Source organism: Bos mutus, chromosome 2 (genome assembly GCF_027580195.1).
Source record: "Bos mutus isolate GX-2022 chromosome 2, NWIPB_WYAK_1.1, whole genome shotgun sequence".
Taxonomy (NCBI): Eukaryota; Metazoa; Chordata; class Mammalia; order Artiodactyla; family Bovidae; genus Bos; species Bos mutus.
In genome coordinates, this window is record NC_091618.1 from 130,343,682 (window position 1) to 130,357,774 (window position 14,093).

Below are 14,093 nucleotides of genomic sequence, written 5' to 3' on the forward strand. Positions count from 1 at the left end.
GGCACTAGTGGTAAAGAACCCACCTGTCCGTGCAGGAGACATGAGAGACCCAGGTTCGCTCTCTGGTCGCATTCCTGGAAGGGGGATGGCATAGCAACCCACTCCAGTATTCCTGCCTGGAGAATCCCCATGGACAGAGGAGCCTGGCAGGCTACAGTCCATAAGGTTGAAAAGAGTCGGACATGACTGAAGTGACTTAGCCCACATGCACCCATCCTTTCAGTTAAGTTCTTTAACTGCCTTTATTAGTCATTTATTGACAATGTAGAAGATCTGTGTGTAATTTAAGGAGCATTGGTGGTATAGTAGTGAGCATAGCCGCCTTCCAAACAGTTGACCTGGGTTCGATTCCCAGCCAACGCAGCGGGCTGACCTTTATGACTTCTCTCGTGGCTCAGCCAGTAAGGAGTCTGCCTGCAGTGCAGGAGACCCAGGTTCAATCCCTGGGTTGGGAAGATCCCCTGGAGAAGGAAATGGCAATCCACTCCAGTAATCTTGCCTGGACAGAGGAGCCTGACAGGCTACAGTCCATGGGGTCTCAAAGAGTTGGACACGACTGAGCGACTTCACTTCAACTCAAACAGAGATTTTTCCTCTTGTGTTCAGTTTCCCACTAGGTACGTCAGAACTTCCCCCGTGGTCAAAGGCTACTCAGAAAAATCCTTCAATCAATATTCTTTCATGCGTTTTTGGAAAGAACTTAAATCTTTTGTAAAAAGAGTATGTGGAGCTGGGACATGGAGATAAATAGTCTCAGATTTTGTTCTTCTGCTGTTTCTCTCCCCTCTCCAAATCAGACCTTAAGAGCCTCCATTTCCAATATTACTGTCTGTTCGTATTCTGTATCTGGCTGGACCCAAGTGTATTATGGAATTGTTATACAGATTTTTGACTTCTTTATTTTCCCAGGATGTTATAGTGACCATGGGCGTGGAAAGACAGTGTAAACCACTGCTAGGAAGAAATTTATGTTTAATTTATAATAAAATAATACTTTATTTTTTGAAGAAAATTGACACAAGAAAGTCTATCTGTTCTGAGTAGTTTCTATAACAAAACCATAATTTCTAAATTGGTCACATTTCAATAGTTTGTGGAGAGTATAAATAATTCAACCAATATACTTCTGCTGCTGCTGCTGCTAAGTCGCTTCAGTCATGTCCAACTCTGTGCGACCCCATAGATGGCAGCCCACCAGGCTCCCCCACCCTTGGGATTCTCCAGGCAAGAACATTGGAGTAGGTTGCCATTTCCTTCTCCAATGCGTGAAAGTGAAGTCGCTGAGTCGTGTCCGACTCCTTGTGACCCCATGGACCGCAGCCTACCAGGCTCCTCCGCCCATGGGATTTGCCAGGCAAGAGTACTGGAGTGGGTTACCATTGCCTTCTCCGTAAAAAAAAAACCTGTTTAACATAAAGGATACCTATTACACAAAAAGGAGAATTTCAACAAGATCCTCTCACATATATTATTCACATTGATAAAGTATCAAAAAGAATCTATAATATTTCCAGTGATTATTATATCTAGTAATGAGTAGATAGAGGGAAAAACAAGGAAAAGTCAATTAAGAACCAGGAGAGATAGTGAAATGAAAGGCAAAGACAGTAACCTCTTAATCCTAAAACAGATTCTTACTGAAATTCTCCTTTTTGTGTAATAGGTATCCTTTATGTTAAACAGGTTTTTTTTTTTACTTGTAATACTTAAATATCCACTGTAAAACAAAAGATTTAGAAAGCACTGCAAAATAAATGGATAGCCCAATGAGTTGTTATAAGGCCAGTACGCCTGTAGCCAAGAGTATTTCAGAAGTCCCCCATGTGCCTCATTCCAAATTCAAGTCACCTCCTGCCCCTCAAAGCATTCACCATCCTGATATTCACAGCGATCATTTCCTTTGTTTCCTTACAGTTTATGGCACCCAAATGCACATCCATAGACATTTTTACCCATTAAAAAGTTGTTTTGGATATGCCTTTTAAGTCTCTCTTGTACTGCTTCACTCTTCTATCCTTGGTATTTCCTGCAAACTGGCACCTGGGTTCAGAGACTTCCCTGGACTTGCTTTTATTCCTTTGGGTAAGACTAGAGGTGTGTTGTGTTCTTTCCTGAGGAGTCATACAATGTCTGGTTTATTCTTATTTTGTGATACTTCTAACTATTGGTATGTAGATCCATTGGGGGTTACAGAATGGTGACATTCAAATTCCATCATTTCTTTTTCACTATTAGCTGATATATTTTGATAAGGAGACATTATCTCTCATCTACTATTTGGTTACCCAGTGATACATTTCACATGGAAAATGTAGGATAGGTGCTCAGGTTTTTTTCTCCACCAGTTTATTGTCCTCCTCTAAAGGTCACCAATTCTTTTGTTTTTAAAAATATTGTCATGAACTCATGATTTCAACATATTTGATAAAATTTCAATCAATAGCAATTATTACTATTATTATTATGTTTTTGCTCGTATTGTCCTATCTTTGGCCAGCAGGATTCTCTTCAGGTTGGCTTCTGAGTCCTTTCCATATGACTTGATTTGATAACTTCCTTGATTTTTAATAACAGATGTCTATGTTCATCTTATATGCATCCTGCGCCAGACAAGAACTCAGTCCTGTTTCCATAAGTCTTGATTTCTTCTATGATTTCTAGACCACAATCAGGGTGGTAATGCTTATTGCTCCTGAGTTGGCTACTTATTGCTATTTGGCCTTTTCAGTGGCAGAGTTAGGGAATCTATCTATTGATTAGTATACATATAGGTACAATTTTACAAATAAAATACTGATATTTCCAATTAAAAGTCAGTGCTGTTTTTAGTTGCTCAGTCGTGTCTGACTCTTTGCAGCCCCATGGATTGTAGCCCGCCAGGCTCCTCTGTCCATGGAAATTTCCAGGCAAGAGTACTGGAGCGAGTTGCCTTTTCCTACTTCAGGGGATCTTCGTGACCCAGGTATCGAACCTACATCTCTTGCATCTCCTGCATTGGCAGGCGGGTTCTTTACCACTAGCGCCACCTGGGAAGCCAAAAGTCAGTACTGTGAGATTTTAACCTAGTCAATTTTATACTTTTACTTCATCTGTCTCTCTCTTCCTCCGTAACAAGATTTCTAGTTTCCAAGGGTAGGGTAGATGGTGGAATTGTAATATCCCATAACACTCATTTACAGTATCCCACACTGCATACAGAACAGGCTTAGAATAACTACACACATATCACCACCACCAGTGTAATTACAAAGGACAGCTCAGGGCTTCCCTGGTGGTCCAGTGGTTAGGACTTTACCTTCCAATGTGGGAGACACTGGTTTGGTCCCTGGCTGGGGAGTTAAAATCTGACATGCCTTGCAGCCAAAAAAACAAAACATAAAATAGAAGCAATATTGTAACAAGTTCAATAAAGACTTTTAAAAATGGTCCGCATTAAAAAAAATCTTTTACATGTTTCAGTGCCATTCTCCCAAATCTTCCCACCCTCTCCCTCTCCCACAGAGTCCATAAGCCTGTTCTATACATCAGTGTCTCTTCTGCTGTCTCGTATACAGGGTTATCGTTACCATCTTTCTAAATTCCATATATATGCGTTAGTATACTGTATTGGTGTTTGTCCTTCTGGCTTGTGAAATGTCATGTATGAAACGAGATGCCAGTCCAGGTTCAATGCACGATGCTGGATGCTTGGGGCTGGTGCACTGGGACGACCCAGAGGGATGGTATGGGGAGGGAGGAGGGAGGAGGGTTCAGGATGGGGAACACATGTATAATTTTTTTAATTAAAATTGAATAAAAAAAAACTTAAAAAAAATAAAAAAAAAAAAAAATCTTTTAAATAAAACAATGGCTTAAATTTTTTTTCATATGCTCTCCTCACCCTCATCCTATTTTTATAGTTATACTATATCTACATTATGTGCAAATATAGCTTTTACATATTATACTCTTTTAATTCTCATTTAGCATTAGTTCTTCAGATAACTGTTTTTATGTCCACCACCAATTCTTCTACTAATGTCTATCTAATCATTTTGATTGTTTAAAACTCATCCTCCTCTAGATTCTTCAGGAAGGGCTAATGTGAACAATACTCTCTGAATCCTTGCATAATGATAACTGTTGTTCTGTGCCTTTTATAGTTGAAAGTCGGTTTTGCAGTATATAAAATCCTTGCTTTACATTTTATTCCTTGTGTCTCTTAAATACGTTATTCCATTTTTTCCTGGCATAAAGTATAGCTGTCAAAAAAACCTGATGATAATCTACATTTTTTCACCTTTTAAGTCACTTTTGGTTTTGATTGGATACTCAATGAAAGTTTTTTCTTTAAAGTTCATTCATTTTGCTAGAAATATGTCTTGGTGTTGATAATTCTGGGTCAACATTCTCAGCTACACAGTATGTTTTTTTTTTTAATATATGACTTCATATAGTTTTTTATTAAAGAAAATTTCTCTTTAATTATAATTTTTAGTATTTGTTTTGTCCCCTTATTTTGTATTTCTTCTTCAAAAATTAGAGATATTATCCTGTTCATTGTTTCTCTTAGACATAACTTTGGAAGACATTTGGCCTCAATACTTATCTGTTCCTCATTTTTATGTAAAAATGGCTTTCCAGAACTTTTAGCAGGATACATGGCTTTGAGTGACTTTTCTAACTGCACAAACTCTTCTGTGGTTTTCAAGAAGTGTTACGAAGAGTCACCTTGCTTTATGAGGTTTCCAGATTCTGTTCCCTTCCACCACTTTTATCTGACCTCCTCTCTGTTGTTCTCTGCCCAGCTCAGTTCTGACTCCACTTTCAGCATTTCCCTTCAGCGTGACCCTCCGTCCTGGAAGGCAGGTCAGTCTCTAGGGCAGCTTAAGCGCCTTCAGTCTTTTAGCAGACCCCTTGCACTCACCACCTACTGGATTGGACAAAACGTGCCCACTCGCTTTCCAATAAACAGCCCTTGCTATCTAGGGATTCTCTTCTCAAGTCCACTAAAGTCCGTCAAACTTCACTGCTTCTTTCGGCTTTTCCTGCCCACGTGTTGAAAGGATTCAGGTTTTGCAGCTGTTGGTGGTCTGTCTGCCCTCACTCACATGTATTTTGAAGTTTGTATAGATGCCTTGTAGCCAAGCATCAGTATAAATGTTGTCCATGGGATTTTAAGTTTTGCTAAGTTGTTGTTCTCTATGATTTTATGTTAAGATTTAGATTAAAAATTACACTGCTGCTGCAGTCATCTCCCTAGAGCCCACCACATAAACTACTCTCTTTAAGTAAAGCCCAGATTTTCACAAGAATTAGGAACAAAAATTATTAATAACTTCCTAAGCTTTGATAATTTTATTATAACTTCAGCAGGGTTTAGAAAATGTATTCTCCATGTTATAAAATCCTAAGCACTTTGGAGCAATGTAATTTTTGTTTTACTTCTGGTGCAATTAAAGAGAGAACATTTCTTTGTTTCTGAACCGGTGCTCCATGTATTAATGGAAACCAACCTTATATAAACCTTTGGTATAAGGCAAGTATAAGCTGATGATCAAAGAAATGATAATTTTCATTGTAGTAAAAAAGGAGGTGTGTTTGCACAGTGTTTTCATGTATGTTATCTTATTTCATCCTCAAAATAACTCTCTTAGAGAGGTACTGTTATGAGTCCCATCTTTCAGAAGAAGCAGTTCAGCTTAGAGGACTTAAAAGACTTGTTTCAAGACACTGGCTTTGGGACTCTTAACCCGTCTACGTGTTTACTTGTCCTCTGAGGGCTCAGTTTGGGAGAGATCCCTGTGCAGCCACACGGGAGGAAGTGGAAACTGCCTGGCAAGCTCTATGGTCAAATACTTCTTGAGGACCCACAGGGTGACAGGTGCTGCAGGCAGATCTCCCTCACAGGCTGGCCAAGAGCCTTGTCTAGCCCCTTAGAGTCGTAGGAGACAGAGCGGCATTTGAACCTGAGTTTCTAAACTCCAGCGCCTGTGGTTTGCTTTTGCCTGCTAGCTAAGGTCAGTGACAGAAGGCGCTTTGTGTGACCTGCAGCGCTTAGAGGGCTCCACGTGGCATCGCAACACCTGCATGTTGCTGGACATGAGTTGCTTCACTTCGTGGCAGATGTGAAAGGACAGGGTCAGCACTTCTGGAGCTTGCAGCACAGCTCTTCCAGGGTTTACTTGGCATACTCTGAACAGCAGAGAAGAGAATCCTGTCCCAACCTCCAGGCAGCCTCTTATCGCATGCTAATCTCTTACCTTAAAATCCATGCACTTTTTATTATTATTTTAAAAATTTTGTTTGTGCTGGGTCTTCACTGCAGCACACAGGCTTCTCTAGTTGTGGCCCTTGGTCTTCTCTTGTTGCCCAGTACAGGATCTAGAGTCTGTGGGCTCAGGAGTTGCAGCGTGCTTGGGTTTAGTTGCCTCGGGGCATGTGGGATCTTAGCTCTCTGACCAGGGATCAAACCTGTGTCCCCTTTTAATAAATTACCCTAGGAGAGAAGGGGGCAGGCTGCAAGAGAGTGAATGGTCCTGAGGGGAGCAGAGAAAATCTGGCCCCAGGGAAAGGGCGTGCAAGCTCCCAGGAAAACAGTGGTAATGGGTCCTGGGAACCTCATTGCCTCATCGCCTGGAAGGCAGATTCTTAACCACTGGACCACTAGGGAAGCCCCTCGTGCAACTTTTAAATTCTACTTCACAATATATGTGTGCTATTGAATACAAAAAGCATATTTTCCATACACATCAGCAAGTAAAATTTTTGTTATAAGGAGGCACAGACTGTTCTCGGATGGCTCTTAGTATCTCCTGGCACATTACATACTCCTAAAGTGCTCCTCAGTTTGAAAGCATAAGAAGAAATACAGACATGTAGACTGGGGCTCCATCTTGGGAGTTTGAAGGTTTTGCTGAATCTCTGGACTTTGTTCTGTAGACACTGAGGGTCCAATAAAGCATTTCAAGAAAGAAAGGGAACGGGTCAGTTTTGTCTTAGAGGAATGGTTCTGAATTTCCTTGAACACCATCTGTAGTAAGAAATACATATCACATGCCAATTCATATGCATATTATATATTCAGTTCAGTTCAGTCACTCAGTCGTGTCCAACTCTTTGCAACCTCATGAACCGCAGCACACCAGGCCTCCCTGTCCATCACCAACTCCCGGAGTCCATCCAAACCCACATCCATCAAGTCAGTGATGCCATCCAACCATCTCATCCTCTGTCGTCCCCTTCTCCTCCTGCCCTCAATCTTTTCAGATGAGTCAATTCTTTGCATCAGGTGGCCAAAGTACTGGAGTTACAGCTTCAACGTGAGTCTTTCCAATGAACACCCAGGACTAATCTCCTTTAGGATGGACTGGTTGGATCTCCTTGCAGTCCAAGGGACTCTCAAGAGTCTTCTTCAACACCACAGTTCAAAAGCATCAGTTCTTCAGCGCTCAGCTTTCTTTATAGTCCAACTCTCACATCCATACATGACAACTGGAAAAACCATAGCCTTGACTAGACAGACCTTTGTTGGCAAAGTAATGTCTCTGCTTTTTAATATGCTGTCTAGGTTGGTCATAACTTTCCTTCCAAGGAATAAGCGTCTTTTAATTTCATGGCTGGATCACCATCTGCAGTGATTTTGGAGCCCAGAAAAATAAAGTCAGCCATTGTTTCCACTGTTTCCCCATCTATTTGCCATGAAGTGATGGGACCAGATGCCATGATCTTCGTTTTCTGAATGTTGAGCTTTCAGCCAACTTTTTCACTCTCCTCTTTCACTTTCATCAAGAGGCTCTTTAGTTCTTCTTCACTTTCTGCCATAAGGGTGGTGTCATCTGCATATCTGAGGTTCCTGATATAAATAAAAATTTGATGAAACTTTACTTACCTTTATATTGTCCACCCTAACCTCGTTCATCTAGGAAAAGTTAATGCAATCCACTAAATTGGTTGCACAACCGCTACTGCACTGCACTTCAGGTAACCAGAGAATTTATATACTTCATTAATATTTCAAATGGAACAGAACTGTACTCATTCAGAAACACTTTAATGCTTCTTCCAGGAGGGTTAGAGAGGTTACTGGGAAGAAAGAGGCAATGAGGTTCCCAGGACCCATCAACCCATTACCACTGTTTCCTGGGAGCCTGCACGCCCTTTCCCTGGGGCCAGATTTTCTCTGCTCCCCTCAGGACCATTCATTCTCTTGCAGCCTGTCCCCTTCTCTCCTAGGATAATTTATTTCAAACAGAACCTTCTCCAATCATCCCACTTGAGAAGGCCCGATAAGTGGGAGAGAGTAATCTCTGTCTTGAACTTTCACCCTCCCCCAGATAGAGAACACCTGAGGGCAGAACGTAGCACGTCGTGATCGGCAGTAGTTTGCTAAGCTGCTGAGACCAGGTGCTGGAGACCCGGTGATTCACACAACAGAAACTGATTTTCCCGCAGCTCTGCAGGCTACCATTCAAGATTAAGATGTCAGCAGGGTTGATTTCTTCTGAGGCCTCTCTCGTTTGCTTGTAGACGGCTAACCTCTCCCTGTGTCTTCATGGGATCTTCCTTCCGTGTGTGTCTCTGTGCTAATCTCTTATAAGGAGACCCAGTTGGACTGAATTAGGGCCCACTCATAAGTCATCAGACACGACTGAGCGACTTCACTTTCACTTTTCATGTTCATGCATTGGAGAAGGAAATGGCAACCCACTCCAGTGTTCTTGCCTGGAGAATCCCAGGGACGGGGGAGCCTTGTGGGCTGCGTCTATGGGGTGGCACAGAGTCGGACACAACTGAAGAGACTTAGCAGCAGCAGCAGCATAAGATGTCATGTGCAAACTGAAGAGACTTAGCAGCAGCAGCAGCATAAGATGTCATGTGCACTTAATCACCTCTTTAAAGACCCAATTTCCAAATACAGTCACATTTTGAGGTACTCGCGTTTAGGACTTCAACTTATGAAGGTGAGACAAAATTCAGCCTGTAAAAAATTAATGAAGAGAAATCTCAGTTAAGTAGAGTCGAGAGACCAGAAGGGGGAGCTCTCACGCCCTCGGATGAGCCCAATAGGAAGAAGAAAGACTTCTTCCCTGGTAAGAGCCCAGCCCATGACAGTCAGAACTCACCCGCTGAAAAGCCATGGACTCTCTGCTTACTATGCCTGCTTGCCCCCGCACTTCTTCCCCACCATAAGAGTTCTCTTCTCCATTTTTGTGGGGCACTTGCATGTGAGGCTCACCATGGTTGCACACTGTGAACTGCAACTCATTGTTAATACTAAATAAGCCCATTTTTGCTGCAGAAATAACTAGCAGTCTATTTGTTTTAGGTTAGTCCACAGCACCATTTATGTTTATTTTTTATAAAGGAATCAAATACAGTCATTTTTATGTTCTACAAAATAAATGCCAAAATACTAGCATTACAAACAACATCACAGCTATTCTCATAATATAATGAGTTCAGTTACTTAATTGTATTTTGGATAGATAGATTTTCCATTTTAGTGCCCCCCACCCCACCCCAGGAGAGTCTTGGAGGCTACCAACTTTACTTTTTAAGAATAAGAAGGTCTTAGTTTTTTATTTTACTTATAAAAAAAGTACTGTATACTTAACTGCTGCCCAACTGTTTCATCTTACCCTTGACGGGATGTCCTCAACACACACACACAAAAAAATGCATGAAAAGCTGGTACATGTTAATTAAAAGATTTCAATAAAAGAGAAGAGAAAGACAAGAAATCTTTTATTTGGGATTCACTGGGCTGACTGAAAAGAAAAAAATCTGACAAGCCCTTTCTCTCTTTGGGAAGTTCAGCAAGAAGCAAGCCCAGCAGATTGGAATTAGCTCAGAGGAAAAACACAGGCTAAGAACAGTAGCAACGGGACATGAACTCTAGCTAAGCTCTGGTCTGATAAGGCCACTTCTCAGCCAGGAAGCTCCTGTGATTACAGATGGACTGGGTGTCTCCTCCCGGGCCTGTGGTCCACAGACGGGCCTGTAGCACCAGACAGGGCTCTTCCTAGTCTGCATCCCGCAGCGCCAGTCCACAAGCCTCTCCTCCTGCCTCTTTCCTCTCTGTGGAGCTGCGAACACTCCCAGCTTCTGCCTCTGAGCTTCCCATTTAACATTTATTTCAGGAGGCTGCTGCGGGTAGGGGCCAGTGCCCTTGTTTCCAATTGGTTGACTGATTTATCAAACTCTCTAGACTCCCCACTCTATTCTTTGGCCGACTCCTTTTCAGCTCTCTGAATCTGTACTTCATTCTAGAGATGTGGTTGTTCATCAAGATGATCTCTATGATTCCTCTTCACCCTAATGTTATATGAATCTATTCTGCAATTTCACACTTTCATGCAGATTAAAAAAAAAAAAAAACTCCCATGTACAATTACAAAAGAAACTCAATATAGATACCATTGCCTAACAGATAGGAGGAGAAAAGTACCACCTTTCTTCTTTAAGCTTATTTTAGGTAGAAAATTTAAGCATATCTCACGATTACCTGTGGGTCTTCAACTTGCTCCTTTGTTCTGCCTTGGGCCACTCATTTATAGTGGCAACTCTGAGAGAGTTCACTGCTGGAACTACATGTAACCTGAAACATTCTCCTTCAGTGACACTGGCAGGTTCACCACTAATTATCCAGCTAACTCAGTTCAGTTCACTCGCTCAGTCACGTCAGACTCTTTGCAACCCCATGGACAGCAGCATGCCAGACCTCCCTGTCCTTCACCATCTCCTGGAGCTTACTCAAACTCATGTCCATTGAATTGGTGATGCTGTCCAACTATCTCATCCTCTGTTGTCCCCTTCTCCTCCTGTCTTCAATCTTTCCCAGCATCAGGTTTTTTTCCAATGAGTCGGCTCTTCTCATCAGGTGCCCAAAGTATTAAAGCTTCAGCTTCATCATCAGTTCCTCCAATGAATATTTCCTTTGATTGATTGGTTTGATCTCCTTTAGGATTGACTGGTTTGATCTCCTTGCAGTCCAAGGGACTCTCAAGAGTCTTCTCCAGGACCACAGATCAAAAGCATCAATTCTTTGGCACTCAGCCTTCTTTATGGTCCAACTCTCACATCCATATGTGAGAAAAACCATAGCTTTGACTATACGGACCTTAGTTGGCAAAGTGATGTCTCTGCTTTTTAATATGCTGTCTAGGTTTGTCGTCGGGCTAACACACATATAATTCTGAAAAACGTCATCTAAAAAATTCAAAATGACTATCTGTGAGATGGCATTATCAGCAATGCTTTGTTTTTCAAAATTAGAATTGCTAATAAATTATTTTCTAATGCTTTTTTGTATGAAATTAAAAGATGCTTACTCCTTGGAAGGAAAGTCATAACCAACCTAGATAGCATATTCCAAAGCAGAGACATTACTTTGCTAACAAAGGTCCGGCTAGTCAAGGCTATGGTTTTTCCAGTAGTCATGTATGGATGTGAGAGTTGGACTGTTAAAAAGGCTGAGCGCCGAAGAATTGATGCTTTTGAACTGTGGTGTTGGAGAAGACTCTTGAGAGTCCCTTGGACTGCAAGGAGATCCAACCAGTCCATTCTGAAGGAAATCAGTCCTGGGTGTTCTTTGGAAGGAACGATGCTAAAGCTGAAACTCCAGTACTTTGGCCACCTCATGCGAAGAGTTGACTCATTGGAAAAGACTCTGATACTGGGAGGGATTGGGGGCAGGAGGAGAAGGGGACGACAGAGGATGAGATGGCTGGATGGCATCACTGACTCGATGGACATGAGTTTGAGTGAACTCCAGGAGTTGGTGATGGACAGGGAGGCCTGGCATGCTGCAGTTCATGGGGTCGCAGAGAGTCGGACATGACTGAACGACTGAACTGAACTGAACTGATGGATATTTTCTTAAGATAGTCACATTTGCAAAATGGCTTTGTACTGTTTTCTCTTTGCGCCCACTTGTGGCCCACACATGCCTGGCCTCCTCCTCCTTGCTGACTCACAGGCCCAGGCTCTGCCCACACTCACACTCAGTGACCTGGCACCCACTGTCCAGCTCTCCTGTGTTCTCCTACAAGTCCACCCACGCACCTGCTCTCCTTCACACAGGTAGACACATTCATCCTTCCACTGCTCAGCAGCCAAAGCACAAGCATGGCTTAAGGGAGGGGAAGAATAATGTTTCCAATGATCATCATGTTTTATTTAATTAGCAAGCTCTATTCACACATGAATAGTTTACAAACAGTTCTTTAATTCTTAAACTACTCCTCCAAAACCCCCTCATACACGATAATTGGGGTTTTTTATTAAAAAAAAAAACCCTACCAAAATATATGTGTATGTTCATGTTGCAATTTTTTGCAGTGACAATATTTGTCCTTATCTTTTGTCCACACTGAAATATTTTACTCACATCTTGAAGTGAATAGGTATACCAATGAGACAGTGGCTTGTTGGGATGGTTATTTGTAATGCCAGTACCTGAGCTAAAGCTGGAATCAACAGGCTGCCTGACAAGATTAATTGGCTGTGGATCATGCCAGAGCAACTCCAGAGCCAACGCCAGAAACAAGGGTCAGCCCACTCATTAAAAGCCTGCCAAGGCATACTCTTGGGGAGGCAGGCCCCAGAGGAGGCGAGGAGGCCAGCCTGTACTCCCTGTGTGTATTTATAAGGCTACTAGAAAGGCCTTCCTCAAATCATCCTCACCCCGGTGTTGCCATGTCTACAATCCCAGCATTAGAGAGTCATTCCTGAACCTTCTCAGGATTTAAAGTATGAAGAATTAGAAAGAGGCTGTTGGAGTTTCTTCCCATTTGTGGTAACTACTTTTATCTTTCCAAGGAGCTCAGATTATATGCCACATGGTGTGAACAGAATCTATTCTGCAATATTACAAATCCACTCTTTAATAGGAAATATGAGCATTAGGGTGGATTTTAAGAAGCACACAATTGAATTTGTGTTGATATTTTTTGGTTTTGGTTCATTGTTTGGCTATCTCTATATTAAGTTGAAGTGCACTCCTTGAAGGAAGGCTAGGACCATTTCTCTTTCTTATTTATATTTCTGAGCTGTTGTTCAGTCGCTAAGCCATGTCTGACTCTTTGCGACCCCATGGACTGCAACACACCAGGCTTCCCTGTCCTTCACTATCTCCCTGGGTTTGCTCAAACTCATGTCTATTGAATCAGTGATGCCATCCAACCATCTCAACCTCTTTTGCCTCCTTCTCCTCTTGCCCTCAGTCTGTCCCAGCATCAGGGTCTTTTCCAATGAGTTGGTTCTTTGCATCAGGTGGCCAAAGTACCATGCCTAATAAGGCTGGAAAATTGCTGCCTATCCCTGGTAATTTCTCTTATCAATACTAAACCTTTAGAGCCAATTTTATTTTACTTTTCATCCACCATTATTTTACTCTTTATGTTGAATATAACTACTTTTTTCCTTTAAATTCCCACAATGTTGGGTCTACTGTCTAACATATCTAATCACTTTCTCTCTTGTATCATATTTAATCTTAGAGCTCATCATGGCTCATAAGGACTTTTAAGTTAATCTCTATATGATTTATACATCCTATGCAAAGATCCCTACATAAAAAAACTCCTCACGTAGAAAGACGCAAGCAAAGTATGAAAAGCAAGAAATAAATGTCTCCTGGGCCACCCCACAGCGATCTGACTGCCACAATGTTGTTTCCAGCTGTGAGGTTCCAGCTAAAGATGGTAAAAGGAACACAGCACATTATCTCTTCTCAGCAGAAATCAGAAGAGGGGTTATAAATAGATGCAAGATTTCAATAAATATTTGGTGGAAAGAGAATGGAGGAAATTTAACTGGCCCAATGGGAAAGGAAGTCACAGTCTAAAGTATGTGTACTTGGGGATGCTGAAGATAAGCAAGATATTTCACCATGAAGAACCTGAAGGAGGCTCAGGACTTGGAGTCACCACATTTGGCAGAAAGTAAGGGTAAGGTGTGGGATGTAAAGCGGAAGTTGAAACCTTATATATGGGTCAGTCACCTACTCTTACAACCCCAGGCAGAGAAAATCAGGAGCCAAGCTACTCCTTCCTTCTTCAAGGAGGAAACTGAAGTCACTCAGTTGTGTCCCATTCTTAGCAACCCCATGG

General features: G+C 41.9%; 1 long non-coding RNA gene across 1 annotated transcript in view; it reads right to left on the reverse strand.

Annotated features, from left to right (window-relative positions):
- Positions 1-3,877: 3,877 nt before the first annotated feature.
- The window catches only part of LOC138984697 (uncharacterized), a 95,483-nt gene continuing 85,267 nt past the window's right edge, over positions 3,878-14,093 (reverse strand). The window contains exon 3 of the long non-coding RNA XR_011461966.1: positions 3,878-8,959. This is a non-coding gene — a long non-coding RNA (uncharacterized lncRNA). The remainder of the gene's footprint in view (positions 8,960-14,093) is intronic.